Source organism: Oncorhynchus mykiss, chromosome 2, assembly GCF_057628025.1.
Source record: "Oncorhynchus mykiss isolate SJ-2025 chromosome 2, ASM5762802v1, whole genome shotgun sequence".
NCBI lineage: Eukaryota > Metazoa > Chordata > Actinopteri > Salmoniformes > Salmonidae > Oncorhynchus > Oncorhynchus mykiss.
Window position 1 is genome coordinate 67,246,641 of NC_143023.1, and position 27,260 is coordinate 67,273,900.

At 45.8% G+C, this 27,260-nt stretch overlaps 1 protein-coding gene across 1 annotated transcript in view; it reads right to left on the reverse strand.

The window, feature by feature from the left end:
- kcng4a (potassium voltage-gated channel modifier subfamily G member 4a) overlaps positions 1-27,260 on the reverse strand; it is a 57,135-nt gene that overhangs the window by 23,703 nt on the left and 6,172 nt on the right. The gene's annotated exons all lie outside the window — the stretch shown is intronic.

The following is a 27,260-nucleotide window of genomic DNA, read 5'->3' on the forward strand; positions in this document are numbered from 1 at the left end:
TCTACCCTATCTGTCTCAGTGAACACAAGTGTAATACACCTGCCTGAGCCTGGGCCTCCACGACCAGGGTCACCTTCAAACCACAGTACATCCACTATTACTTATATAGTGTCTGTCTGTGTATGACTGCTTGTCTGCAGAAATATGTGCAGTGCCTGTACTGTTTGTGAATAGACACATCATGTGCTACTATGCTTTATCTAAACACAACTTGACAACCATAAAACACATTTACATACTGAATGTATGACCAGATAGGCTGTAATATCCATAATAGTCCTTCCATACAGCTCTGCCTCTCTCTAAGGCACCTCATTCCTCTACTCCTCTGTGGCTCTCCACGGCTCTATAGAGGGTTAAATCCCCTGTTCCAGCTCCATCTCAGCTCTTAAACCCAGACATGCAGACACCGAGCAGGCCTGAGTGCCTCTGTAGGTGTGCGTGTGTGTATGCATGTGTGACTCATAAGAGAATGACTCATAAACACCTCTGTGGAGAAGAGGTAGAAGAGGTCAGCCCAGTGTGTGTTTACTCTGTCCTATCTCAGCCGTCCCATCCACCAGTTTAGTCTGCTTGACTCCCACATCCCAGCACGGCACAGAAAGTTAAGAGGGAGACTTGTTTATACCCAATTTCATGTCAAATTTAAACATGCATCTTTAATTAGGTGCTGTTTTTACATGTAAAATGAGGCTGTTGATTGATGATACTGTTTGCTTCAGTGAGTATTTCTACATTTGGAGAATGGAAAATGATAGCATGGGAGGTGGACAGGGCCCTAACCAGGGTCTTATTGTTAAGCCCTGTTTATACCTGGTTCTAACATGTCTGTTGTCCTGATCTCGTCCACATTCTGATTGTGCCCACATTGGTTGACAGATGTAGACATTCAAAAGATGCATTGTGATCTGATTTGAGATCGAGATTGAGATTGAGATCTTCCGGAGGTAGTCGAAGACACATCTTGCATGTATATCCTTGAAGTGAAAACAAATCTGGACAATGAAAGCATATACAGTTGAAGTCGGAAGTTTACATACACCGTAGCCAAATACTACATTTAAACTGCAATCCCTAGATAGCTGGCCATTAGGTTCAGGGTTGGTCAGGGAGGCAGGCCATGGTTCCACTGGACATGGTGACGCAGGGGAATCATAGGGAGCGAATTAGTCTTTTCATTATCGATTCGCCTGCGTTTCCAGTGGTGCTGGGGATTCCCTGGCTGGCTAGTCACAATCCTAAGATTTCGTGGAGTCAGGGGGTTCTCCAGGGGTGGTCAGAGGAGTGTTCTGGAAGGTGTCTGGGAGTTTCCATCGGTGCCAGAGTCCAGACCAGGGTTCCACGGTGCGCATCCCCCCTGAACATTATAATTTGGCAATCGCTTTCAGTAAAAAGAGAGCGATTAAATTACCACCTCATCGACCCGGGGGGGGGGGGGGGGGTTGTGCGACAGATCTCCAGGTAAACTCTGCGCTTCCCAAGAGTCACGTGTACCCATTGTCCCAGGAGGAGACTTTGGCTATGGATACATATGTCACGGAATCTCTGGGACAGGGGTACATTCGGCCCTCCATCTCACCCGTCTCCTCAAGTTTATTTTTTGTGAAGAAAAAGGAGGGAGGTCTGCGTCCGTGCATTGATTATAGAGGTCTAAATGCCATCACAGTGGGGTTTAGTTACCCACTACCTCTCATCGCTACGGCGGTGGAATCATTTCATGGAGCACAGTTTTTCACAAAACTGGATCTCTGGTGCGTATTCGGGATGGAGACGAGTGGAAAACCGCATTTAGTACCACATCGGGCCACCATGAGTACCCCGTGATGCCTTATGGGTTAAAGAATGCTCCAGCCGTCTTTCAATAGTTTGTAGACGAGATTCTCAGGGACCTGCACGGGCAGGGCGTGGTTGTTTATATCAATGATATTCTGATCTATTCCGCCACCCGCGCCGCGCATGTGTCTCTGGTACACAAGGTGCTTGGTAGACTGCTGGAGCATGACGTATCCGTCAAGGCTGAGAAGTGTGTGTTCTCCAAACAAGCTGTCTCCTTACTGGGTTATCGCATTTCCACCTCGGGGGTGGTGATGGAGTGTGACCGCATTAAGGCTGTGCGTATTTGGCCGACCACGGTGAAGGAGGTGCAGCGTTTTTTTGGGGTTTGCCAATTTCTACCGGAGGTTTATCCGGGGTTTTGGCCAGGTAGCGGCCCCCATTACCTCACTGCTGAAGGGGGGGGGGTGGGGGCGGTGCGTTTGTGGTGGTCGGCAGAGGCGGACAGAGCCTCCAATAGGTTGACGGCGCTGTTCACGGATGCACCCGTGTTGGCGCACCCGGACCCCTCTCTAGCATTCATAGTGGAGGTGGATGATCCGAGGCTGGGGTGGTTGCCGTGCTATCACAGCGCTCTGGTACGCCACCAAAACTCCGCCCCTGCGCTTTCTTTTCGAGGAAGCTCAGTCTGGCGGAGCGTAACTATGATGTTGGGGACCGGGAGTTGTTAGTGGTGGTCAAGGCCCTGAGGGTGTGGAGACACTGGCTTGAGGGGGCTAAGCACCCCTTTCTCATCTGGACCGACCACCAGAATCTAGAGTATATTCGGGCAGCTAGGAGACTGAATCCACGTCAGGCAAGGTGGGCCATGTACGTCACCCGATTCAGGTTTACTCTGTCGTATAGACCAGGCTCCCTGAACGTAAAGGCTGACGCGCTGTCCCGTCTTTATGACATGGAGGAGCAGTCCACCAAGCCTACTCCCATCCTTCCATGGCACCAGTGGTATGGGAGGTGGACTCGGACATCGAGCGGGCATTACGGGCGGAGCCTGCGCCTCCTCAGTGTCCGGCTGGGCGTAAGTACGTGTCGCTTGGTGTTCGGGACCAACTGATTCGGTGGGCTCACACCCTACCCTCCTCGGGTCATCCTGAGGTGGCGAGGACAGTGCGGGGCCTCCGGGGGAAGTATTGGTGGCCCACTTTGGCTAGGGACGTTAGGGTTTATGTCTCTTCCTGTTCAGTGTGCGCCCAGAGTAAAGCTCCTAGGCACCTTCCTAGAGGGAAGTTACACCCCCTCCCCGTTCCACAACGGCCATGGTCTCACTTATCAATGGATTTCCTGACCGATCTTACCCCGTCTCAGGGAAACACTACGGTTTTGGTGGTTGTGGATCGGTTTTCTAAGTCCTGCCGTCTCCTCCCGTTGCCCGGTCTCCCTACATCCCTACAGACTGCGGAGGTGTTATTCACCCACGTCTTCCGGTGTCCTCCGGGTGTGTTGGGCTACCAGCCGGTCCTGGCACCTTGGCATCCGAGTCAGACCGAGGCTCCTGTGGTGGAGGAGTGGGTGCAGCGCTCCCAGGAGACCTGGAGGGCCGTCCAGGAATCCCTCAGACAAGCCAGTGGATGGCAGAAGAGGAGTGCTGACCGCCACTGCAGTGAGGCCCCCGTGTTTGTACCGGGGGACAGGGTCTGGCTCTTGAACCGAAACCTACCCCTCCGCTTCCCCTTCCCGGAAGCTGGGGCTGCAGTGTGTGGGGCCCTTCAAAGTCCTGAGGAGGATAAACGAGGTGTGTTATCGATTACAACTCCCTTCCTATTATCGTATTAACCCCTCGTTTCATGTGTCTCTCCTCAGGCCAGTGGTAGCTGGTCCCCTGCAGGACGGTGAGGTGCCGGAGGTCCCTGTTCCCCCTCTGGACATCGAGGGGTCCCCGGCGTACACGATACGGGCCATTCTGGACTTGAGACGCCGGGTGAGGGGCCTGCAGTCCCTCGTGGACTGGGAGGGGTACGGTCCGGAGGAGAGGTCCTGGGTACCGGTGGGGGACATCTTGGATCCGTCAATGTTGAGGGATTTCCATCGCCTCCATCCGGATCGCCCTGCGCCTCGCCCTCGAGGCCGGTGTCGGCGCGCTGTGGGAGCCGCGCGTCGGGGGGGGGGGGGGGGGTACGACTCCTACCGAAGGTGGCTCCCCTTCCCGTTCGGGTGGCGCTCGGGGGTCGTCATCACCGGCCTACTATCTGCCACTGATCCTTTTTTCCCCCTTGTCTGTTTATTAGTTACACCTGTGTTTAATTAGGTTTATTGGTGGGGCTTTATAATCCAGCCGGTCCGCCTACTGGGTGTGCGGGATTATTCACTGTGTACATTTTGTGCACGACTGTAGGTCACGGTTGTCCGTGTATGTGTGTATTTTCTGGACTGTTTAGTTCCCCGTGTGTTGGAGCATTTGTTTGGGTTGGCGTCGATTTCACCTGTGTGGTGAATTAAAAGTATCGCTACCCTGAACTCTCAGTTTCCTGCGCCTGACTTCTTCCTCCACTACACCCCGGGCATTACATACATCCACAAGTACTCCTCCAATTGACAATCCACAAGTACTCCTCCAAATTATGTCAATTAGCCTTTCAGAAGCTTCTAAAGCCTTGACATAATTGTATTGAATTTTCCAAGCTGTTTGAAGGCAAACTTAGTGTATGTAAACCTCTGACCCACTGGAATTGTGATACAGTGAATTATACGTGAAATAATCTGTCTAACCAATTGTTGGAAAAATGACTTGTGTCTTGCACAAAGTAGATGTCCTAACCGACTTGCCAAAACTATAGTTTGTTAACAAGAAATTTGTGAAGAGGTTGAAAAATGAGTTTTAATGGCTCCAACCGAAGTGTACGTAAACTTCTGACTTCAACTGTATATTTGGCCAATGTCACAGTTGGCAAGTCCTCTCAAAACAATCAGATTGGCAAGTTGAGTTAAGATCATAGTTCTTCATTAGAAACCAAGTGCCTACTGGCACTGTGATTGAATGCCACAGTGCAATACCACATCTGACTCTGAAAAAAATAGGCATACATAGAAATAAAGATATCTGTGAAGAGATATTGTCCCAAATGATAGGAAAAGGGTTCTCCAGTTCCCTCCAATGCCTGCGCAAAATCAAATATTTGAAAACATTGTAGGCTAAAGAAAGGCCAAGGACTAATAGCAAAATTTAAAATGAACTACAAATGTATTGTGGATGCATGGGACGGACTATGATAGAGCGCAGTGCATGACAAGTGTATGGCAAGGTATAATGCATAGGCCTAATTTTCACCTGTAGTCTACCATTAGATCTAGCCAGAATGAACAGTGGGCGGCTGGTGAATAGTCTTTCAGTTGCTATATCAGATATGAAAATAATACATGATGCAATCCTTTTCGATTTTATTCCATTATATTCTGTGAATATTTTAGCATTTTCAGAGCTATCAATAAAGTGCAGAAGATGTCCAAACTGTAAATAAAGGCACATGGCTTTCTGTAAGCATGAGCGAAGCCAATGCCCAATATAATGTAGGCTTCAATACAAAATACTCTTTAGGCTACTTTGACAGGATATTGACACTTTATTAATTCATAAAGCAATTTGCTAACATGCATTCTCCTTTTTATCGATTGTCGCTTTTATCCATGCATTTTTTTTATTTGACCACACGTCTTGCTATACATTATGTTATCATATTGCATGCATATTGATGTTCAGTTAGCGAATCATCACTGATCAATGAGGAAATTAAACCACAGTTGAGCTCCCAGCATGTCGCTTTTTCCACTTAGGCACTGTTTAGCAGGGGCGCAACTTTCACACATTCTGAAGTTGCAATTTTTTTCCCCCCACAGCTTTATCATTGCATTGTGGTAAAATTGTAGCAACCTGTCAGAGACGTGTATAGGTGGCAGGGAAGTCAGGTGCAGGAGAGTCAAACGGAGTGTAAAATGGAGTCTTTTAATAAATGTCCAAGTAACATGCTCCATAACACTAATAAGAAAAAAATGAATATAAACAAATGGGTACAAAGACCCGTCGCGCACCTATACAAATAACACTACACTGACAATAAACAATCTCTGACAAAGACATGAGGGGAAACAGAGGGTTAAATACACAACAGGTAATGGATGGGATTGAAAACAGGTGTGTGGGAAGACAAGACAAAACCAATGGAAAATGAAAAATGGATCGATGATGGCTAGAAGACCGGTGACGTCGACCGCCGAGCACCGCCCGAACAAGGAGAGGCAACGACTTCGGCAGAAGTCGTGACAGTATCCCCCCCCCCCTGACGCGTAGCTCCAGCAGCGCGTCGACACCGGCCTCGGGAACGACCCGGAGGGTGAGGTGCACTCCCCCGGCTGGTCCTGGCAATAGGACCGCAGAAACCTACCCACATCCTGGTTAACTCTCTCCACCTGCCCATTGCTCTCGGGGTGAAAACCTGGGGTAAGACTAACCGAGATCCCCAGACGTTCCATGAATGCCTTCCAGACCCTTGATGTGAACTGGGGACCCCGATCAGACACTATATCCTCAGGCACCCGATAGTGCCGGAAAACATGTGTAAACAGGGCCTCTGTAGTTTGTAAGGCCGTAGGGAGACCGGGCAAAGGGAGGAGATGACAGGACTTCGAAAACCGATCCACAACGACCAGGATCGTGGTGTAACCCTGTGAAGGTGGAAGATCAGTAAAAAAAATCCACCGATAGGTGCGACCACGGCCATTGAGGAACGGTTAAAGGTTGTAGCTTACCTCTGGGCAGGTGTCTTGCAGGAGCCTTGCACTGGGCGCACACCGAACAAGAGGAAACATAAATCCTCACGTCCTTAGCTAAAGTGGGCCACCAGTACCTCCCATCAAGACAGCCCATTGTTCGACCTATCCCAGGATGACCAGAGGAAGGTGACGTGTGAGCCCAATAAGATCAATCGGTCGCGGACAGCAGACGGAACGTACAGACGACCAGTTGGACACTCAGGAGGAGAGGGCTCTGCACGTGACGCCCTCTCAATGTCCGCTTCCAGCTCCCACACTACTGGCACCACCAAACACAAAGATGGGAGTATGGGAGTGGGATCCATGGACCGCTCCTCTGTGTCATACAGCCGAGACAATGCGTCTGCCTTGATGTTCTGGGAGCCTGGTCTGTAAGAAAGAGTAAACACAAAACGAGTGAAAAACACAGCCAGATCCAGACCAGATGAGAAAAGGGTGTTTAGCCCCCTCAAGCCAATGCCTCCACGCCTTCAAGGCTTTTATGACAGCTAACAGCTCCCGGTACCCCACATCATAGTTTCGCTCCGCCGGGCTGAGCTTCTTCGAAAAAGAAAGCACAGGGGCGAAGCTTCAGTGGCACACCCAAACGCTGAGAGAGCACTGCTCCTGTCCCAGCTTCGGATGCGTCCACCTCAAGTATGAATGGCAAAGAGAGAGCCGGATGAGCCAACACAGGTACCGAGGTAAACAGAGTCTTCAGGTGTCCAAAAGCCCTGTTCGCCTCAGCTGACCACTGCAAGCGCACTGGGCCCTCCTTTAGCAGTGGGGTAATGGGAGCAGCAACCTAACCAAAACCCTGGATAAACCTCAGGTAGTAATAGGCAAACCCTAAAAAAAAACGCTGCACCTCCTTTACCGTGGTTGGAGTCCGCCAATTCCGCATGGCTGTAATGCGGTCGCTCTCCATTTCCACTCCTAAAGTGGAAATCCGATGCCCTAGGAAGGAGATGGATTGTTGACATATAGATCATGCTCCAACAGGCGACCAAGCACCCTGCGCACCAGGGACACATATATCAGAATATCATCGATATACACCACTACACCCTGCCCGTGCAGGTGCCTGAAGATCTCATCTACAAATGATTGGAAGACTGATGGAGCATTCATCAACCCATATGGCATGACACGGTACTCATAATGACCTGAAGTGGTGCTAAATGCCGTCTTCCACTCATCACCCTTCCAAATACGCACCAGATTGTACGCACTCCTGAGATCCAATTTTGTGAAGAAGCGTGCCCCGTGCATTGACTCAATAACCGTATTTATCAGAGGTAACTATATTTCACCGTGATTTTATTTAGACCTCGATAATCAGGAATAAACGGGAGTAAACCGCCATCCTTCTTCTTCACAAAAAAGAAACACGAAGATGCGGGTGAAATGGATGGCTGAATGTACCCCTGATGCAGGGATTCAGAAACATATGTATCCATAGCCACCGTCTCCGCTTGCGACAGGGGATACACGTGACTCCTGGGATATGCAGTGTCTACCAGGAGATCCAGGAGATCTATCGCGTCTATCCAGGAGATCTATCGCACAATCCCCCCGTCGATGAGGTGGTAATTGAGTCGCCTTTTTACAGAAGACGAGAGCCAATTCGGGGGGAATGCGCACAGTGGAGACCTGGTCTGAACTCTCCACCATAGTAGCACCAACGGAAACCCCTAAACACCTACCTGAGCACTCTAGCGACCACCCTGTGAGAGCCCTCTGTGGCCAAGAAACAGTGGGGTTATGACAAGCTAACCAGGGTAGGCCCAGCACCACAGAATACGTAGGAGAATCAATAAGGAAAAGACTCTTCTTCTCCTTGTGACCCTCTTGCGTTATCATACACAAAGGTGCGGTGACCTCCCTGATAAACCCTGACCCTAATGGTTGACTATCTAAGGCATGAATAGGGAAAGGCATATCCACAGAAACAATAGGGATCCCTAAACTATGAGCTAAATTTGTATTAATGAAATTCCCAGCCGCGCCTGAATCTACTAGCGCCTTATACTGGGAATGCAGGGAAAAATCCAGAAAAGTGACGGAGACAAACATTAGTGCAACAGAGGGTTCTGGATGAGAATGGTGCCTACTCACCTGGGGTGATGCCAGAGTGCCCTGCCTGCCTTCTCTATTCCCAGAGGAACCAACCCGGCACCGACCAGCAGTGTGATCTCTGTGTCCATAGATGGTGCTCGAGCGGGAACCCCCTCCGGTCTCCCTGCGCACCATCCCTCCCAATTCCATAGGTTCGGGAGAGAGGGTGCGGGAGGATGGAACAACCCCGATCTAGACGTCCACGAGTAGCCAGCATGTTGTTCAGCCTGATGGACATGTCCACCAGCTGGTCAAAGTTGAGGGTGGTGTCTCTACAGGCCAGCTCCCGACAGACGTCCTCGCTTAGACTACAACGGCAATGGTCGATCAGGGCCCTGTCGCTCCATTCAGTGCCGGCAGCCAAGGTCCTAAACTCCAAAGCAAACTCCTGTGCACTCCTCGTCTCCTGCCTCAGATGATAGAGGCACTCACCCGCTGCTTTGCCTTCGGGTGGGTGGTCGAATACTATCCGGAAATGGCGGGTGAACTCAAAATGGTCCAACGCCGCATCCTCCTCTCTACACACAGCGCTGGCCCACTCCCGGGCTTTCCCGGTGAAGCATGAGACGAGGGCGCAACTCTTCTCACGGTCCGATGGTACTGGGGAGACCGTGGCCAGATACAAACTCAGTTTAAGGAGAAACCCTGGCAGCCGGTAGTATCTCTGTTGTATCCCATGGGTAGGGGTAAATGGATCTTCTTCGGTTCAGGAGGGGTAAAAGCGTTCAAGGGAGATCCCGGTTGTGGTGGTGGAGGCGCTGGAGAAACTCCCTGTCTCTCCCAGCGGTCCATATTCTGGACAATGCGATCCATGACGGCGCTTAAACAGTCAATCTCCTCCGCTTGTTCCCGGACGCATTCCTCCACCTCCATGAGAGTAGTGTCCTCTCCTGCTAACTTCATATATTTTGGTCAGAGATTCTGTCAGAGACGTGTGTATAGGTGGCAGGGAAGTCAGGCGCAGGAGAGTCAAACGGATTGTAAAATGTATTTTAATAAATGTCCAAGTAACATGCTCCATAACACTATTAAGAAAAAAAATGAATATAAACAAATATGGGTACGAAGACCCGTCGCGCACCTATACAAATTACACTACACTGACAATAAACAATCTCTGACAAAGACATGAGGGGAAACAGAGGGTTAAATACACAACAGGTAATGGATGGGATTGAAAACAGGTGTGTGGGAAGACAAGACAAAACCAATGGAAAATGAAAAATGGATCGATGATGGCTAGAAGACCAGTGACGTCGACTGCAGAGCACCGCCCGAACAAGGAGAGGCAATGACTTCGGTAGAAGTCGTGACACAACCGTGTGCTTTAGGACCATGCGGACACCAAGTGGACAGGTAGGCTGTTTGAAGTGTTCAGTCAGCTGGATTTAGGACCACAGACAACACAGAGCAGGATGACAGGCTGTGTGAAGGCAAAGCTTCTGGAAGGCTTGCTGTCACGCCCTGACCTTAGAGAGACTTTTTATTTCTCTATTTGGTTAGGTCAGGGTGTGACTTGGGTGGGCAAATCTATGTTTCTATTTCTTTGTTGGCCTAGTATGGTTCCCAATCAGAGGCAGCTGTTTATCATTGTCTCTGATTGGGGATCATACTTAGGCAGCCCTTTTTCCCACCTTAGATTGTGGGGTCTTGTTTTTGTGTAGCTGCCTGTGAGCAGCCCAGAACGTCACGTTTAGTGTTTGTTTGTTTGTTTGTTTGTTTGTTTGTTTGTTTGTTTGTTTGTTTGTGTTTGGTGAGTTTCGATTTATTAAAATATGTGGAACTCTACACACGCTGCGGCTTGGTCCTCTCATTTCAACGCATGTGACACTGGCTGGACCAGAATGGGAGAGTTGAGCATAATTCAGTGTGTATGTGTCTCTTTCACCGAGTTGTAATAGAAAGCAGAGAAAAAAACAGCTACTATTTAGTTGACTGATGTAGCTGGCAAAGTAACTGCTGTTTAATCTAACAGAAATAAACAACATTTTTTTTGTAGTGCTGAGCTAGTATTGTAACTGACATGTAACATTAGCTAATATTTCATCTCCTCTCGACTGAGTTGAATGAATAAGCTACACTAGCTAGTAGCTACCTCATCCAGGTCAGCTCTAGCCTCTAGTTATCTGTCAGATAGTAATACTAGCCACCTCATATCGCTATCTAACAGCTGTTGTTTGTATGGAAATGTTTTGTCCCGTTTCAGAGGTAAATGAACTTGGCAAGCTTTTGCCAGTTGATGTACCATTAGAGAGAGATCTGGTCAAAAGTTGGCTAACGTTAGCTATTCTTTTTGCCTAAATCACAATAGACCTGAATCAAACGATGAAACCATCGGCCAAACGATTGAAAATAGATATTATGACGTTTTTTCAGTGCAATGTGAGTTTAAGAGTCAGTATGGCAATGTAACGTTGTTGATCTGGCAGTTTCCCTAGCTAATTCCCTACTTTTCAGACTGACACAGTAATAAACAGCTCTACCTTTACAGTCTTCACTGTCATGGTGCACAGTAGAGGTCTAAGCTGGACCAATTTCTTCATCCTGCTACGCCCCCACCTTCTGGCTTTCTGTCTGCCCAAACCAGACCGCAGTCCTGCAATGTTCTTTTTTAGGTGTATGTGACGAAGCCATGGTCCCAGAAATGTTGCACCCTATAGGCAATATCAAATGCGCAAAAATATCTTAAGAAATAGGTTAAATGACCAGATATTGCCATTAAATGGAAGATGGGTTATCCTCCCACAATGTCAAGTTATGTATGACTAGATTTTATTTATTACAAGATTAAAGGTATACTGGGCAAGATTCATAAGGTCTGGATACCTTATATGGAATACAGTACGACTAAAGAAGTCTGTATTGAAAACATGCCCACGTCAGGGGAGATACCTAGCTGCTGGGCTGCTCAGTCCTGACCCTGGAGTTCTGCCGTCCTCTGTGTTGTCACTCTGGCCTTGGCCTGACACACCCAAACTAATAATGAATGTTTCACTAAGATCCTTAAGCTGAGTGGGGTGTGTTTGGTTTGGGCGCTGCAGGGTGGTGGACCCTGAGGGACAGGACAGGGCGACCCATCTAAACTTAGCAAAAAAAGAAAAGTCCCCTTTTCAGGACCCTGTCTTTCAAAGATAATTCATAAAAATCCAAATAACTTCACAGATCTTCATTGTAAAGGGTTTAAACACTGTTTCCCATGCTTGTTCAATGAACCATAAACAATTGATGAACACGCGCCTGTGGAATGGTCGTTAAGACACTAACAGCTAACAGACAGAAGACAATTAAAGTCGCAGTTATGAAAACTTAGGACACTAAAGAGGCCTTTCTGCTGATTCTGAAAAACACCAAAAGAAAGATGCACAGGGTCCCTGCTCATCTGTGTGAATGTGCCTTAGGCATGCTGCAAGGAGGCATGAGGACTGCAGATGTGGCCAGGGCAATAAATTGCAATGTCTGTACTGTGAGATGCCTAAGACAGCGCTACAATGAGACAGGACGGACAGCTGATCGTCCTCGCAGTGGCAGACCACGTGTAACAACACCGGCAAAGGATCCGAACATCCAAACATCACAGGTTGGTACAGGGTGGCAACAACAACTACAACAACTACATCAGTGCTCAGACTGTCCGCAATAGGCTGAGAGAGGCTGGACTGAGGGCTTGTAAGGCCTGTTGTAAGGCAGGTCCTCACCAGACATCACCGGCAACAACGTCGTCTATGGGCATAAACCCACCGTCACTGGACCAGACAGGACCTGCAAAAAGTGCTCTTCACTGACGAGTCACGGTTTTGTCTCACCAGAGGTGATGGTCGGATTCGCCTTTATTGTCGACGGAATGAGCGTTACACAGAGGCCTGTACTCTGGAGCGGGATCGATTTGAAGGTGGAGGGTCCGCCATGGTCTGGGGCGGTGTCTCACAGCATCATCGGACTGAGCTTGTTGTCATTGCAGGCGATCTCAATGCTGTGTGTTACATTGAAGACATCCTCCTCCCTCATGTGGTAACCTTCCTGCAGGCTCATCCTGACATGACCCTCCAGTATGACAATGCCACCAGCCATACTGCTCGTTCTGTGCATGATTTCCTGCAAGACAGGAATGTCAGTGTTCTGCCATGGCCAGCGAAGAGCCCGGATCTCGAGCGCATTGAGCACGTCTGGGACCTGTTGGTCTCGGAGGGTGATGTCCGGGAACTTACAGGTGCCTTGGTGGAAGAGTGGGGTCACATCTCACAGCAAGAACTGGCAAATCTGGTGCAGTCCATGAGGAGGAGATGCACTGGAGTACTTAATGCAGCTGGTGGCCAGACCAGATACTGACTGTTACTTTTGATTTTGACCACCCCTTTGTTCAGGGACACATTATTCCATTTCTGTTCGTCACATGTCTGTGGAACTTGTTCAGTTTATGTCTCAGTTGTTGATCTTTTTATGTTTATACAAATAATTACACATGTTAAGTTTGCTGAAAATAAACGCAGGTGACAGTGAGGACATTTTTAAAATATTTTTTATATTGTGTGCAAGTAAAAAGAGTTCTACTATAAGTCCTATGAGATCATATGGAGGATTTACTGTTTGTCTGTTTTTTGTATTTATTTGTATTTATTTCACTTTTATTTAACCAGGTAGGCTAGTTGAGAACAAGTTCTCATTTACAACTGCGACCTGGCCAAGATAAAGCAAAGCAGTGTGACACAAACAACAACACAGACTTACACATGGAATAAACAAGTGTACAGTCAATAACACAATAGGGGAAAAAAGAAAGATAACATACAGTGTGTGCAAATGGCATGAGGTGGTAAGGCAATAAATTGGCCATAGTAGCGAGGAAATTACAATTTAGCAAATTAACAATGGAGTGATAGATCAGCAGATGGTGATTGGCAAGTGGAAATACTGGTGTGCAAAAGAGCAGAAAAGTAAATAAAAACAATATGGGGATGAGGTAGGTAGATTGGGTGGGCTATTTACAGGCTATGTACAGCTGCAGCGATTGGTTAGCTGCTCAAATAGCTGATGTTTAAAGTTAGTGACGGAAATATAGGTTTCCAGCTTCAGCGATTTTTGCAATTCGTTCCAGTCATTGGCAGCCGAGAACTGGAAGGATAGGTGGCCAAAGGAGGTGTTGGCTTTGCGGATGACCAGTGAGATACACCTGCTGGAGCGCGGGCTACGGGTGGGTGTTGTTATCGTGACCAGTGAGCTGAGATAAGGCGGAGCTTTACCTAGCATAGACTTATAGATGACCTGGAGCCAGTTGGTCTGGAGATGAATATGTAGCGTGGGCCAGCCAACTAGAGCATACAGGTCGCAGTGGTGGGTGGTATAAGGGGCTTTGGTGACAAAACGGATGACACTGTGATAGACTGCATCCAGTTTGATGAGTAGAGTATTGGAAGCTATTTGTAAATGACATTACCGAAGTCGAGGATTGGTGGGATATTCAGTTTTACGAGGGTAAGTTTGTCGGCGTGAGTGAAGGAGGCTTTGTTTGCGAAATAGGAAGCCGATTCTAGATTTAATTTTTGATTGGAGATGTTTAATATGAGTCTGGAAGGAGATTTTACAGTCTAGCCAGACACCTAGGTATTTGTAGTTGTCCACATATTCTAAGTCAGAACCGTCCAGAGTAGTGACGCTAGACGGGCGGGCTGCGTGCGGGCAGCGAACGGTTGAAAAGCATGCATTTGGTTTTACTAGCGTTTAAGAGCAGTTGGAGGCCACGGAAGGAGTGTTGTATGGCATTGAAGCTGGTTTGGAGGTTAGTTAACACAGTGTCTAAAGAAGGGCCAGATGTATACAGAATTGAACCCTGTGGTACCCCCATATAGACTGCCAGAGGTCCGGACAACAGGCCCTCCAATTTGACACACTGTCTGAGAAGTAGTTGGTGAATCAGGCGAGGCAGTCATTTGAGAAAGCAAGGCAGTTGAGTCTGCCGATAAGAATACGGTGATTGACAGAGTCGAAAGCCTTGGCCAGGACGATGAAGACGGCTGCACAGTATTGTCTTTTATAATTTTAGAAAGAGAGGGTCCAGATTGTCTAGCCCAGCTGATTTGTACGGGTCCAGGTTTTGCAGCTCTTTCAGAACATCTGCTATCTGGATCTGGGTGAAGGAAAAGCTGGGGAGGCTTGGGCGAATAGCTGCGGGGGGTGCAGAGCTGTTGGCCAGGGTTGGGGTAGCCAGGAGGAATGCATAGCCAGCCGTAGAGAAATTCTTATTGAAATTCTCGATTACCTAGCTTCAGAGCAGTGGGCAGCTGGGAGGAGGTGCTCTTACTCTTCATGGGCTTTAGTGTCCCAAAACTTTTTGGAGTTAGAGCTACAGTATGCACATTTCTGTTTGAATAAGCTAGCCTTTGCTTTCCTAACCGACTGTGTGTTGGTTCCTGACTTCCCTGAGCATGTTAAGGATGCTCTGGATCGACATGTTCCAGTTCCTGACGATATCCATCAACTATGCACAGCAAAGAGGTGTGGGACAACATACCACAGACCACAATCAACAGCCTGATCAACTCTATGGGAAGGAGATGTGTCGCGCTGCATGAGGCAAATGGTGGTCCTACCAGCTACTGACTGGTTTTCTGATCCAAGCCCCTACCCTTTTTCCAAGGTATCTGCAACCAAGAGATGCATATCTGTATTCCCAGTCATGTGAAATCCATAGATTAGGGCCTAATTCATTTATTTCAATTGAATGATTTCCTGAAATGAACTGTAACTCAGTAAAATCTTTGAAATGGTTGCGTTTATGTTTTTGTTCAGTGACTGTAAGTGTGCTTCGACGCTTGCTTCTCGCTCAGGTCAGAGTGCTACCATAGAGCTTGTGGTGCACAGGTGATAGAAGGCTATTTCTGATAGAGACAGTCGTTAAAAAAAACAGCTCTGCGGAGATGGAGAGATGCAGGTCTGGTTTACACTGGCCTCTTCTGATTAATGTCCTGGGAGGGATGCTATTAAACATCACATATAATCCCACTCAAATATACTGCAAATAAGAACATAAACCACCATTCAATTACTCCCTCTGTCTGAGTTGCTGAATTAAATACAGGAGCATATTTTAGGAGCTTTTCTGGTGCTACAAGGCCATGCAGTTAGGAGACATGAATCAGAGAGATACTTTAGTGTCCTACACACACTGTGCCGCAAAAGTATAAATAACTTGAGAAAAGGACAATAGTTGTCTGACATAGGAAATAAAATGTTCACTTGGACATGCTGAGAATAGACCTAGTTCTTTGTCTGTGGGATCAAATTATAATAGTTTTTCAATATAATCCAAAGCATTCCAACATTGTCTGACAAAGTGGGATTCAATGAAGGTTTGTGCTGTTGGGGTCAGAGCGTGGTTAAGCATTCTGGCCCTGTGGGTGTTGTTGGGGTCAGAGCATGGTTAAGCATTCTGGCCCTGTGGGTGTTGGGATTTTTTATTTAGCTGCTACGGACTCACTGGGGGTTTACACAACCACACTCAATTTACTCTCCCTGAATTTATACACTATGCATTTGCATTTAATAAATACATCAGGGAATGCCCACTTTTTCCTCAAAGTCTTACTATGTTGAATTTCTGGGCTCCCGAGTGGCGCAGCGGTCTAAGACACTGCATCTCAGTGCAAGACGTGTCACTACAGTCCCTGGTTCGATTCCAGGCTGTATCACATCTGGCAGTGATTGGGAGTCCCATAGGGCGGTGCACAAGCGTTGTCCGGAGTAGGCTGTCATTGTAAATAAGAATTTGTTCTTAACTGACTTGCCTAGTTAAATAAAGGTTAAATTGAGCAATTATTTAAATTCAGCATCATTCTTTCAAGGGAAATGTAGTATTTTTTTCTAACAAACATATCTGTATATATTTGAGGATGTTATGTTTCCCTGAAATAATCTGAATTCATGTAAACATTAGTTTTGAAAACATAGCTTGTCCAGAAAAAGTGTCTCTGTAAGGGTTTTCCGGTGGTGAAGGAGAGGCGGACCAAAATGCAGCGTGGTTATATTGATTCATGTTTAGTAAAAACCGATAAACACGAACACTACAAAACAATGAACGTGGAAAACCAAAAACAGCCCTATCTGGTGCAAAACACAGAGACAGGAAGAATCACCCACAAACACACAGTGAAACCCAGGCTACCTAAATATGGTTCCCAATCAGAGACAATGACTAACACCTGCCTCTGATTGAGAACCATATCAGGCCAGACATAGAAATAGACAAACAAGACATCCAACATAGAATGCCCACTCAGATCACACCCTGACCAACCAAAACATAGAAACATACAAAGCAAACTTTGGTCAGGGTGTGACAGTCTCTTGGCACAATTTACACTGGTATAGGTCAGGCCCTGTTGTTACCTCATATCCCAGAGATAATGCCTTGCATTACGCCTGGGAAGAGAACATTTGCTCAACTTGCCATTGGCTAAACCATTGGCTCAACTTGGCCATTGGCTCAACCAGTGGCGGTCGGCACCTTTTAAGTTGAGGGAGGACGATAATTGTTTTATGAATATGGCTTTATTTCTATTATAGCATACTAGATGACTGTCATTCATATTCCATTCATCCAGTTCAATGTTACATCGAAAGCTTTAGACTGCAACATGATACTCAAATTGTCCCCATCCCATCATGAGGTTGCTACAACCTAGCCTATGAACGTAGGTGCACACAGGTTGAGAGAAAAAGTTGAGGTGAAAGACAGTGACACATGGTCAAACAGTGGCACATTCACCTTGCACACTCTTGCCTGAATCTAGCTGATCTAGGGTGTAATCATTAGACTAACAGTTACAAACGACAGTTTCTATTGGCCAAATTCAGCTATGTCTATCCCCGTTTTGTTCCGTTTCCTTCCAATTAAGAAAAGTTTTTCAACAGAATCGGTGGAATGAATACCCCCCCCGGATTACACGTAAGCACAGCTCACTTTCATAGCAGCCATGTTGTATTCATTCTCACATCTATGCGCTCTTCTCCACTCACCTTTTCCCTTCACTTGTGGACTTCAATGCACAACACAAGGCGAAAAAACCTTTCCAAGCCAAACCATATCATAACAGCTGAACGCTACACACAGCCTACATCGTTGTCACCATATTAGCTAAAGTAACATCATAGTCAACATAGCAAATATAAATAATGGGTTAGTAAACCCACTACAATCATGTGGTACAGTGTGCAGTTTAGCAGTTACACCGGCTGGCCCGTTTTACAAATAAACCAAAAGCTTACCTTGACTTGGAAGAGTTCCAGTGTTGCATAGCCATAGCCAGCTAGCTAACATAGCATCCCGCTCTTTGCGCCGGGTGTTTGAGTAGGCTAAACTAGCTAGCTGCATTTGCTAGCTACAGTTAAAGTCAGGAATTTACATACACTTAGGTACACACACTACTCACAGTTTTTGCACTGCAGTGCTAGCTAGCTGTAGCTTATGTTTTCAGTACTAGATTCATTCTCTGATCCTTTGATTGGGTGGACCACATGTCAGTTCATGATGCAAGAGCCCTGATAGGTTGGAGGATGTCCTCCGGAAGTTGTCATCATTATTGTGTAAGTCTATGGAAGGGGGTGAGAACCATGAGCCTCCTAGGTTTTGTAATGAAGTCAATGTATCCAGAGAAGGACAGAAGCTAGCTGTCCTCTGCCTACACCATGGTGCTGCCACACAGAGTGCTGTTGAGGCTACTGTAGACCTTCATTGCAAAACAGTGTGTTTTAATCAATTATTTGGTGATGTGAATATATTTAGTATAGTTTTATCTAAAAAGGATAACTTTTTTAATGTTTCACTCTTTGTATTTTTATGAAATTTACTGAGGTGGATGGTTCTCCCCTTCTTCCCCTGAGGAGCTTCCAGTGGGCTCAACTTACCCCAAGGCAAACATTTTGACTATATTAGCCCCCCAAAATACAAGGATGCACTTTCATGCTAGGTTTAGGACCTCATATTGAAGCTTATAGAGACCCCAAATGATGGATGTAACAAACTTTAAAGTATCTACTTTGGTTTAGATGCAAGCATGATCAAAACTCTTAACACAATACATTCATTTGACTTTTCTTCGACATTACTTGCTTACCACATTTTCCATATGGTTTCCTAAATATTTGGTCAAATGATTAATAATTTTGTGTATGGTTTTCTCTCACACACACACACACACACACACACACACACACACACACACACACACACACACACACACACACACACACACACACACACACACACACACACACACACACACACACACACACACACACACTACCCTCAATAGCACACTCACACATACACACAGAGTAGAGATGCCTGAGTGAATAGGGTAGTTTGGCCCATGCCACCATGCCAGCCAGAGACAGTGACTAACAGCCCTACTGTGTGAATTAAATATTACATGCCGGCAGCTCCTGCAAGACCAATCTTGCTGGACCTTCTCTAGCTTCCCTCAATTGGAAATATAAATGAGACTGCAGATCTTTTCCACATAGATAGACAAACAAACAACTTCACTCACGTGTACAGTACGTCACACCCCGCTGGCACACAAGCATACACACCACACACACACTTTGAACATTCTCTCTTTCTCTCTCTCTCGCTCTCTGTCCAATACTGGGGACACTGCCAGAGAATACTATGATATGATTGTGAATGTGACTTCTGCCATGATGATGTGATAGTTTTGCCCATAGAGCTCCAGTGTCTGAGGAAACCACAGTGTGTCAGCACCCGGTTACAATGCAGCGAGTTCATTATTAGCCGTGTGTGTGTTAGCTGACATTGGAAGGTCTGGCTGGTCCCAGTTCATTACTTCCCACTGTTGACTGACATTGGGGAGGTCTCGCTGGGCTGACTTTATTATTCCCTGCTGCTATGAGAAGACACAGATGGGAGCACACGCTAAGCTAGGGAACAGACCTCCACAGGCAATCTTCCTGGGGCATTAGAGTGGCGTGTGTGTCAAAATGAAATTCCATTTTATTGGTCGCATACACATATTTAGCAGATGTTATTGCAGGTGTATCGAAATGCTTGTATTCCTAGCTCCAACAGTGCAGTAATATCTAACAATTCACACAAGTCTAAAAGTAAAAGAAAGGTATTAAGAAATATATAAATATTAGCACGAGAAGTGTCAGAGTCCGGAGTATATACAGTGCCTTCGGAAAGTATTCAAATTCCTTGACTTTTTCCACATTTTGTTACGTTACAGCCTGTTTCTAAAAATTCAATTGATCATCCTTGATTCAATTGATCATCCACAACTTGATTGGAGTCCACTTGTGGTAATTTCAATTGATTGAGCATGATCTGGAAAGGCAAAAATCAAGCCATGAGGTTGAAGGAATTGTGTACCAAAAACATTCTGCAGCATTAAAGGTCCCTAAGAACACAGTGGCCTCCATCATTATTAAATGTAAGAAGATTGGAACCACCAAGACTCTTCCTAGAGCTGGCCGCCCGGGCAAACTGATCAATCTGGGGAAAGGGTCTTGGTCAGGGATGTGACCAAGAACCCGATGGTCACTCTGACAGCACTTCAGAGTTCCTCTGTGTAGATGGGAAAACCTTCCACAAGGACAATCTTCTCTGCAGCACTCCACTAATCAGGCCTTTATGGTAGAGTGGCCAGATGGAAGCCTCTCCTCAGTAAAAGGCACATGACAGACCACTTGGAGTTTGCCAAAAGGCACCTAAAGGACTCTCAGACCATGAGAAACAAGATTCTCTGGTCTGCTGAAACCAAGATTGAACTCTTTGGCCTGAATGCAAAGCGTCACGTCCGGAGGAAACCTGGCACCATCCCTACGGCGAAACATGGTGGTGGCAGAATCATGCTGTGGGGATGTTTTTCAGCGGCAGGGACTGGGAGACTAGTCACGATTGAGGGAAAAGTGAACGGAGCAAAGTACAGAGAATGTTATTTTAAGAATGTGAAATGTCAGAATAATAGTAGAGAAAATGATTTATTTCAGCTTTTATTTCTTTCATCACATTCCCAGTGGGTCAGAAGTTGACATACACTCAATTAGTATTTGGTAGCATTGCCTTTAAATTGTTTAACTTGGGTAAAATGTTTTGGGTAGCCTTCCGCAAGCTTCCCACAATAAGTTGGGTGAATTCTGGCCCATTCCTCCTGACACAGCTGGTGTAACTGAGTCAGCTTTTTTAGGCCTCCTTGCTCGCAAACGCTTGTTCAGTTCTGCCCACACATTTTCTATAGGATTGGGGTCAGGGCTCTGTGATGGCCTCTCCAATGCCTTTACTTTGTTGTCCTTAAGCCATTTTGCCACAACTTTGGAAGTATGCTTGGGGTCATTGTCCATTTGGAAGACCCATTTGCGACCAAGCTTTAACTTCGTGACTGATATCTTGAGATGTTGCTCCAATATATCCACATTATTTTCCTCCCTCATGAAACCATCTATTTTGTGAAGTGCACCAGTCCCTCCTGCAGCAAAGCACTCCCACAATATGATGCTGAAACCCCCGTGCTTCACGGTTGGGATGGTGTTCTTCGGCTTACAAGCCTCCCCCTTTTTCCTCCAAACATAACGATGATCATTATGGCCAAACAGTTCTATATTCGTTTCATCAGAGCAGAGGAAATTTCTCAAAGTACGATCTTTGTCCCCATGTGCAGTTGCAAACCGTAGTCTGGCTTTTTTAATGGCGGTTTTGGATGGGCTTTGACTATAGACTCAGATGCAAATGTTGCGACGCACAAGGTAAACATAGCTATAGCTAATTCCACTCAAACTCCAATAAGTCGATCTGTTCTAACCATGAACACAAATGACACATCTCGTCATTGCGAACAATCACTCCACTTTGTGGGGAATATGACCACAAAATGCAACTCAAAGAGGTCATACCTGGAAACAGTCCTGGAGGACTGCATGACCCGTGATGCGCTAATTGATTCCGGTTTGACAATATCGCTCATCTCTAAAATTTTGTTCAATGATCTCAAAAGGGCTTGCACCCAGCAAGACATTAGTTAAAAATGTAACGATGCGACACTACACTTCAAGGTTTCACTCAGACTACCTCGCCTCTCACAATGCAATTCATGCTGGAACTACACTTCCAAGAGGTATCGCTTGTTCATCCTGTGTATGTTAGCAGCCTTGAAACTGAACACCTGCTACTTGAAGTAGACTTGATGGATCGGTTGATCCCACTGATGGATTGAAAAAACAACCAATTGTGGTCACAGGTAACCGTGCCGTCTCCACTGACCACACTGTCTTCTCCTAACTGGCTGCAACACAGTCATCCACAAGGAGTATCTGTCGACAGGACCCCTTGGGAAACAGACGTTTCAACAGCTCTTGGTTCCAGAATCTGACTCAAACAGATACTACGATATCTCGTCACATTCAAGCAGCAAACCTGATTGACTATTCTTTTCATGATTTCGAGCCAGCAGTCACTGTGAGTGAGTGAGCAACTTCCATCCTCCTTGGAGTCATGCGATGCTGTTGCTAAGATTAACTTCTCTTGTCCTTTACACATATCCGCATGCGCCCCGTCCGTCTCAGGAAACAAAGAATCAACGTACAGAGTGGATTCTGTTTCCGATTATACATTTTCATTTTCTGTTTGAGAGGGACTGAAACCCCTTTCTATGAAACTAATGACGTCAGTCCCACCACTGACCCGATGACTCCCACTGGTGAAACACTGTCGATATCGCAGACAAATATCCTTGTCTCAGTTCGCAGGTACTGGAATGGTTGCCACACGTGGACGCTGTGGTGACTGGAAGGACACAACAGCCACTGAACGTTTTGAAGCACAAACACCAGGAGATTTGGTTGAAAGGTTACAGCCAATCTACTATCAACGTGGCTGCTGACAACTCGTACAAAGGGTTCAACTGTTTTGTTTGTGCCTTGGACACCAACACCAACCACTGGTGGGGGGAATACTAGCACAAAGGGGGGGGGGGGGAATACTAGGCCAGTGGGGGGGTCGAGACTACGTGCAACACTTTACGAGGCCACCTGATCAGGAAACAAATCAAGTTGTAAACTTCCCCACGAGAACAGAGAGGAGCGGGCCGACAAGTCCCTCAACGGGGATAACCTTAGAATACACCTGAGATATCACTGATGTGTACCACACTGGTCGTAAAAGAAGTCCACCTTTTCCACCTCCAAAAACAAATGGTAACATGAATCATTCCTTGCCATGCGTCTCAACTATAATGCAACTAGTAAAATGCTCTAATCATGTGTTCCGATAGGATAACATTTCTGAATGAATTGGTAGGATAGCTGGTCCCCTTGGGTACCAGTACCAATGCCAGCAACGGTCAGTCCGGCCACAGTCAGTAAGAAGGTTAGAGACCGAACAAATTGCCCTTGATAACAGCGACAGAGGAGGTAGTAGTCACTCAGATTGCAACACATAGAAGGGAATCTCCAAAACACTCTTCTGATGGTTAACCTTTTCACACGTACCAACACATGGGTGTGATCATTCTACAGTAGTCCCTGTAGCGTAAGATCAAACCGGTGTGATTAGAACGTCCAGTTTCGAATAACTCATCAGCATTTGAGCTGGCCACACTGTTTTTTCAGAAACATTTTGCACAAACACAGTCCTTACAAAGTTATATCCAGAATGTGAGCAGTTTATTTTTGGATGCAATGTTCAGACATTCACAGAAGTAGCTTCAGCATAACACAATCATCCAAACCGGAAAAATGTAGGCTACATTTGTCCTAGCGCTAACTGAGGAAAGATTGACAACACAAGCAGTCATATTTTTATAACACTCAGCTGACAGAAACTACAATATGCTAATAGCAATTACTATTTATAATTAACTTCTTTGGGGTACCCCCCCCTTCTTCTCAATTTCCGCCTAAAGACATACCCTAATCTAACTGCCTGTAGCTCAGGCCCAGAAGCAAGGATATGCATATTCTTGGTATCATTTGAAAGGAAACACTCTGAATTTTGTGGAAATGTGAATTGAATGTAGGAGAATATCACACAATAGATCTGGTAGAAGAAAATACAAAGAAATTAATTTGGCGCACCCTATTTTCACTGGTAGTTGTCATATCGATCCCGGTATCGGGAATGCAGCCATAACAGGTTTAAGAACAAATCATTTTTACAATGATGGCCTAGGAACAGTGGGTTAAGTCCCTTGTTCAGGGGCAGAATGACAGATTTTTACCTTGTCAGCTCAGGGATTTGATCTAACAACCTTTTGGTTACTGGCCCAACACTCTAACCATTAGGCTACCTGCATCCCCAATGCTGCCCCAATGTTAATGTTGTGTGTTAATAACGTCTGTCTAAGTTACTGCCTAGATCCACCAGCCTGGACAACCGGACGACGGGTCCGGAACGACAATCCACAACCTTGACATCCCGTGGCCATTCTTGTGGGGGTCTGCAGCTTGCAGAAATCCTACCAGGGTAAACCACCAGAGGGGGACTGCTACGATGATCCACAAACCAGGACATCCCGTGGTCATTTTTATGGTAAGTTGCAACTTACAGAATCCTTCCAAGATTGAACCCACCAGAGGAGGACTGTAATGACTGTCCTGTGAGGATCAGGATGGGTCAGATCAGCTTGGCGGTGGATGACAGTAGCCAGGCCCTCTCTTTCCCGTCCAGTGTGATCCAAAGGAATGACTTTGGCTGTTCACGCTGAAACTCTAACAAGTTCAAAAAGTGAATACTGGAAAAATATTTCTAACATAAGAATGTGGGGAATGTTCAGAGGGGATCTGAAGAAAAATAATGTCCTATTGGTTTTTATTTTGTGATGTCTTTAAAAGGGTTATAATGGAAATACTGTACATGAAATATGAAAAATGTAGAAAGTATTTTTGTTAAGATATGAATGTGATTTTAGGAGCCATAAGAGAATCTATCCTTTAAAAACTGTGAATAGTAAGTAGCCGCACCCCGAGTGAGGTCAGAGAGTGTGTCAGACTGACAGAGATGTCCCCTTTGGCCAGAGTGCATAAAAGGATTGCCAACAGAGATTAACATTAGAACAGACAATCACTGGTACGGCTGATCAGCTGTTCCTAAGTCAAATATCTAGAAAAGATAATCTAAGTTGGATCATCCTACTACTCTTCAAATCATCCTACTGTATTACTCTTCTTAAATCACAGTATCTTACTACGCTCATCACCAATGGGATCCGTCGACACGGCTGGCTAGCTATCTTCCAGAGTGAACAACAGTAGAAAAGGGGAGACCCCTTTCGGACATTCGGAGCCATACAAGCTTGTCGCTGAAAGGCCAACAACCTTCCTAAGGAGGGCTGGTTCCGACAGAGATAAACGGCGAACGAAGGCATTCACACTTAACGTTAAATACATTAATGATTTCATACTTAAAATGGGCGGCGGTTCGTGTGCAAAGTATATGATTACTGTGGGAATAGTTCTAAAATCTATCAACAATAAGTGTCCTTTTTTCTCTCTTTCCCCCCTCTTCATTTTCTATGTAACAAGCCGCCATATGTTGTCCGTCTATTTGGGACCTATTTCTCAAGTATTATGTGTGTATGTTTATTGTGTGTTATTATTTAGTTAGCTAGTAAATAAATAACTTAACCGATTTGTGTAGTACTGAATCATGAGTAAGTCTGGGGATTTTGCATATCCTAGAACATTACGACTGTTCAGAATGATATGATAAGAGGTTATGATTTAATACCTTGACTGTTTGATGGATGTGATAGGTAAAGACCTTTAGAGTTTAATTTGGGAGATGGGTAACTCTTTAAAGAATCACTCTTGTAGTGCCCCAGATTCCTAATGAGTTAATTGTTACATGGTTCATTTAACTTCTTGACGCACCCATCCCGTTAGCGGGATCATTTTCGTCAACATCCGCTGAATTGCAGAGCGCCAAATTCAAATTAAATTACTAAAAATATTTACATTTCATGAAATCACAAGTGCAATATAGCAAAACACAGCTTAGCTTGTTGTTAATCCACCTGGCATGTCAGATTTCAAAAGAGCTTTTCGGTGAAAGCATGCCAAGCGTTTATGTAAGGACATCTCTCTCAGCAGACAAAACATTACAAACAGCTAGCAGCAAAGTAGATTGGTCACGAAATTCAGAAAAGCAATAAAATGAATCGCTTACCTTTGATGATCTTCGGATGTTTGCACTCACGAGACTCCCAGTTCAATAAAGACTATTTTTATATCCAAAATACCTCCATTTGGTTGGCGCGTTATGTTCAGAAATCCATAGGCTCGAGCAGTCACGACCGGGCAGACGAAAATTCCAAATAGTATCCGTAAAGTTCGTAGAAACATGTAAAAAGTTTTTTATAATCAATCCTCAGGTTGTTTTTACAATGTATAATCAATTATATTTCAACCGGACTGTAGCTTCTTCAACAGGAGAGAGAGAGAAAATGTCTGCTCCACTCTGTTGGCGCATGCAAAACGCTGCTGGCACCCAGCCATCCAATGACGCGATGTGATCTTTTTCAGAATAAAAGCCTGAAACTATGTGGAAGCCATAGGAAAAGGAATCTGGTTGATATCCCTTTAAATGGAGAGAAGGCATGCAATGGAACAGAGAACTTTCAGGAAAAACAGCACTTCCTGGTTGGATTTTCCTCCGGTTTTCGCCTGCACTATCAGTTCTGTTATACTCACAGACAATATTTTGACAGCTTTAGAGTGTTTTCCATCCTAATCTGACAATTATATGCATATTCTAGATTCTGGGCCTGAGAAATAGGCAGTTTCATTTGGGTACGTTTTTCATCCAAACATCAAAATACTGCCCCCCCTACACTCAACAAGTTAATCAGGTAACAATTAAACATAGTTAGTTGATACGATAAATAACAGTCATCAGATTAATGAAAGTAAAGTCACGGCAAAGTGGTATGATCTTTAACTAGTCTCTCAAAGCACTTCATGTTGACAGAAGTGAGTGCTACGAGGCGATGGTCATTTAGTTCAGTTACCTTCGCTTTCTTTGTGACAGGAACAATGGTGGACATCTTGAAGCAAGTAGACTGGGATAGGGAGAGATTTATAATCTCCGTAAACACTACAGCCAGATGGTTTGCACATGCTCTGAGGACGGGGCTAGGGATGCTGTCTGGGCCAGCAGCCTTGCAAGGGTTAACACGCTTAAACGTCTTACTCAATTCAGCCACAGAGAACAAGAGCACACAGTCCTCGGGAGCGGCCCGTGTCGTTGGCACTGTGTTATCCTCAATAAAAGGCGAAGTAGGTGTTTAGCCTTTCTGGGTGCAAGACGTCGGTGTCTGCGACGTGGCTGGTTTTCCACTTGTAATCCCTGATTGTCTGGACTCCCTGCCAACATCCCCTATACACTTCCTGATGAACTCAGTCACAGTGTCAGTGTATACGTCAATGTTATTCTCAGAGGCAACCCAGAACATATCCCAGTCCGTGTGTGTGTGTGTGTGTGTGTGAGAGAGAGAGAGCTTGTGTGTGTGTGTGTGTGTGTGTGTGTGTGTGTGTGTGTGTGTGTGTGTGTGTGTGTGTGTGTG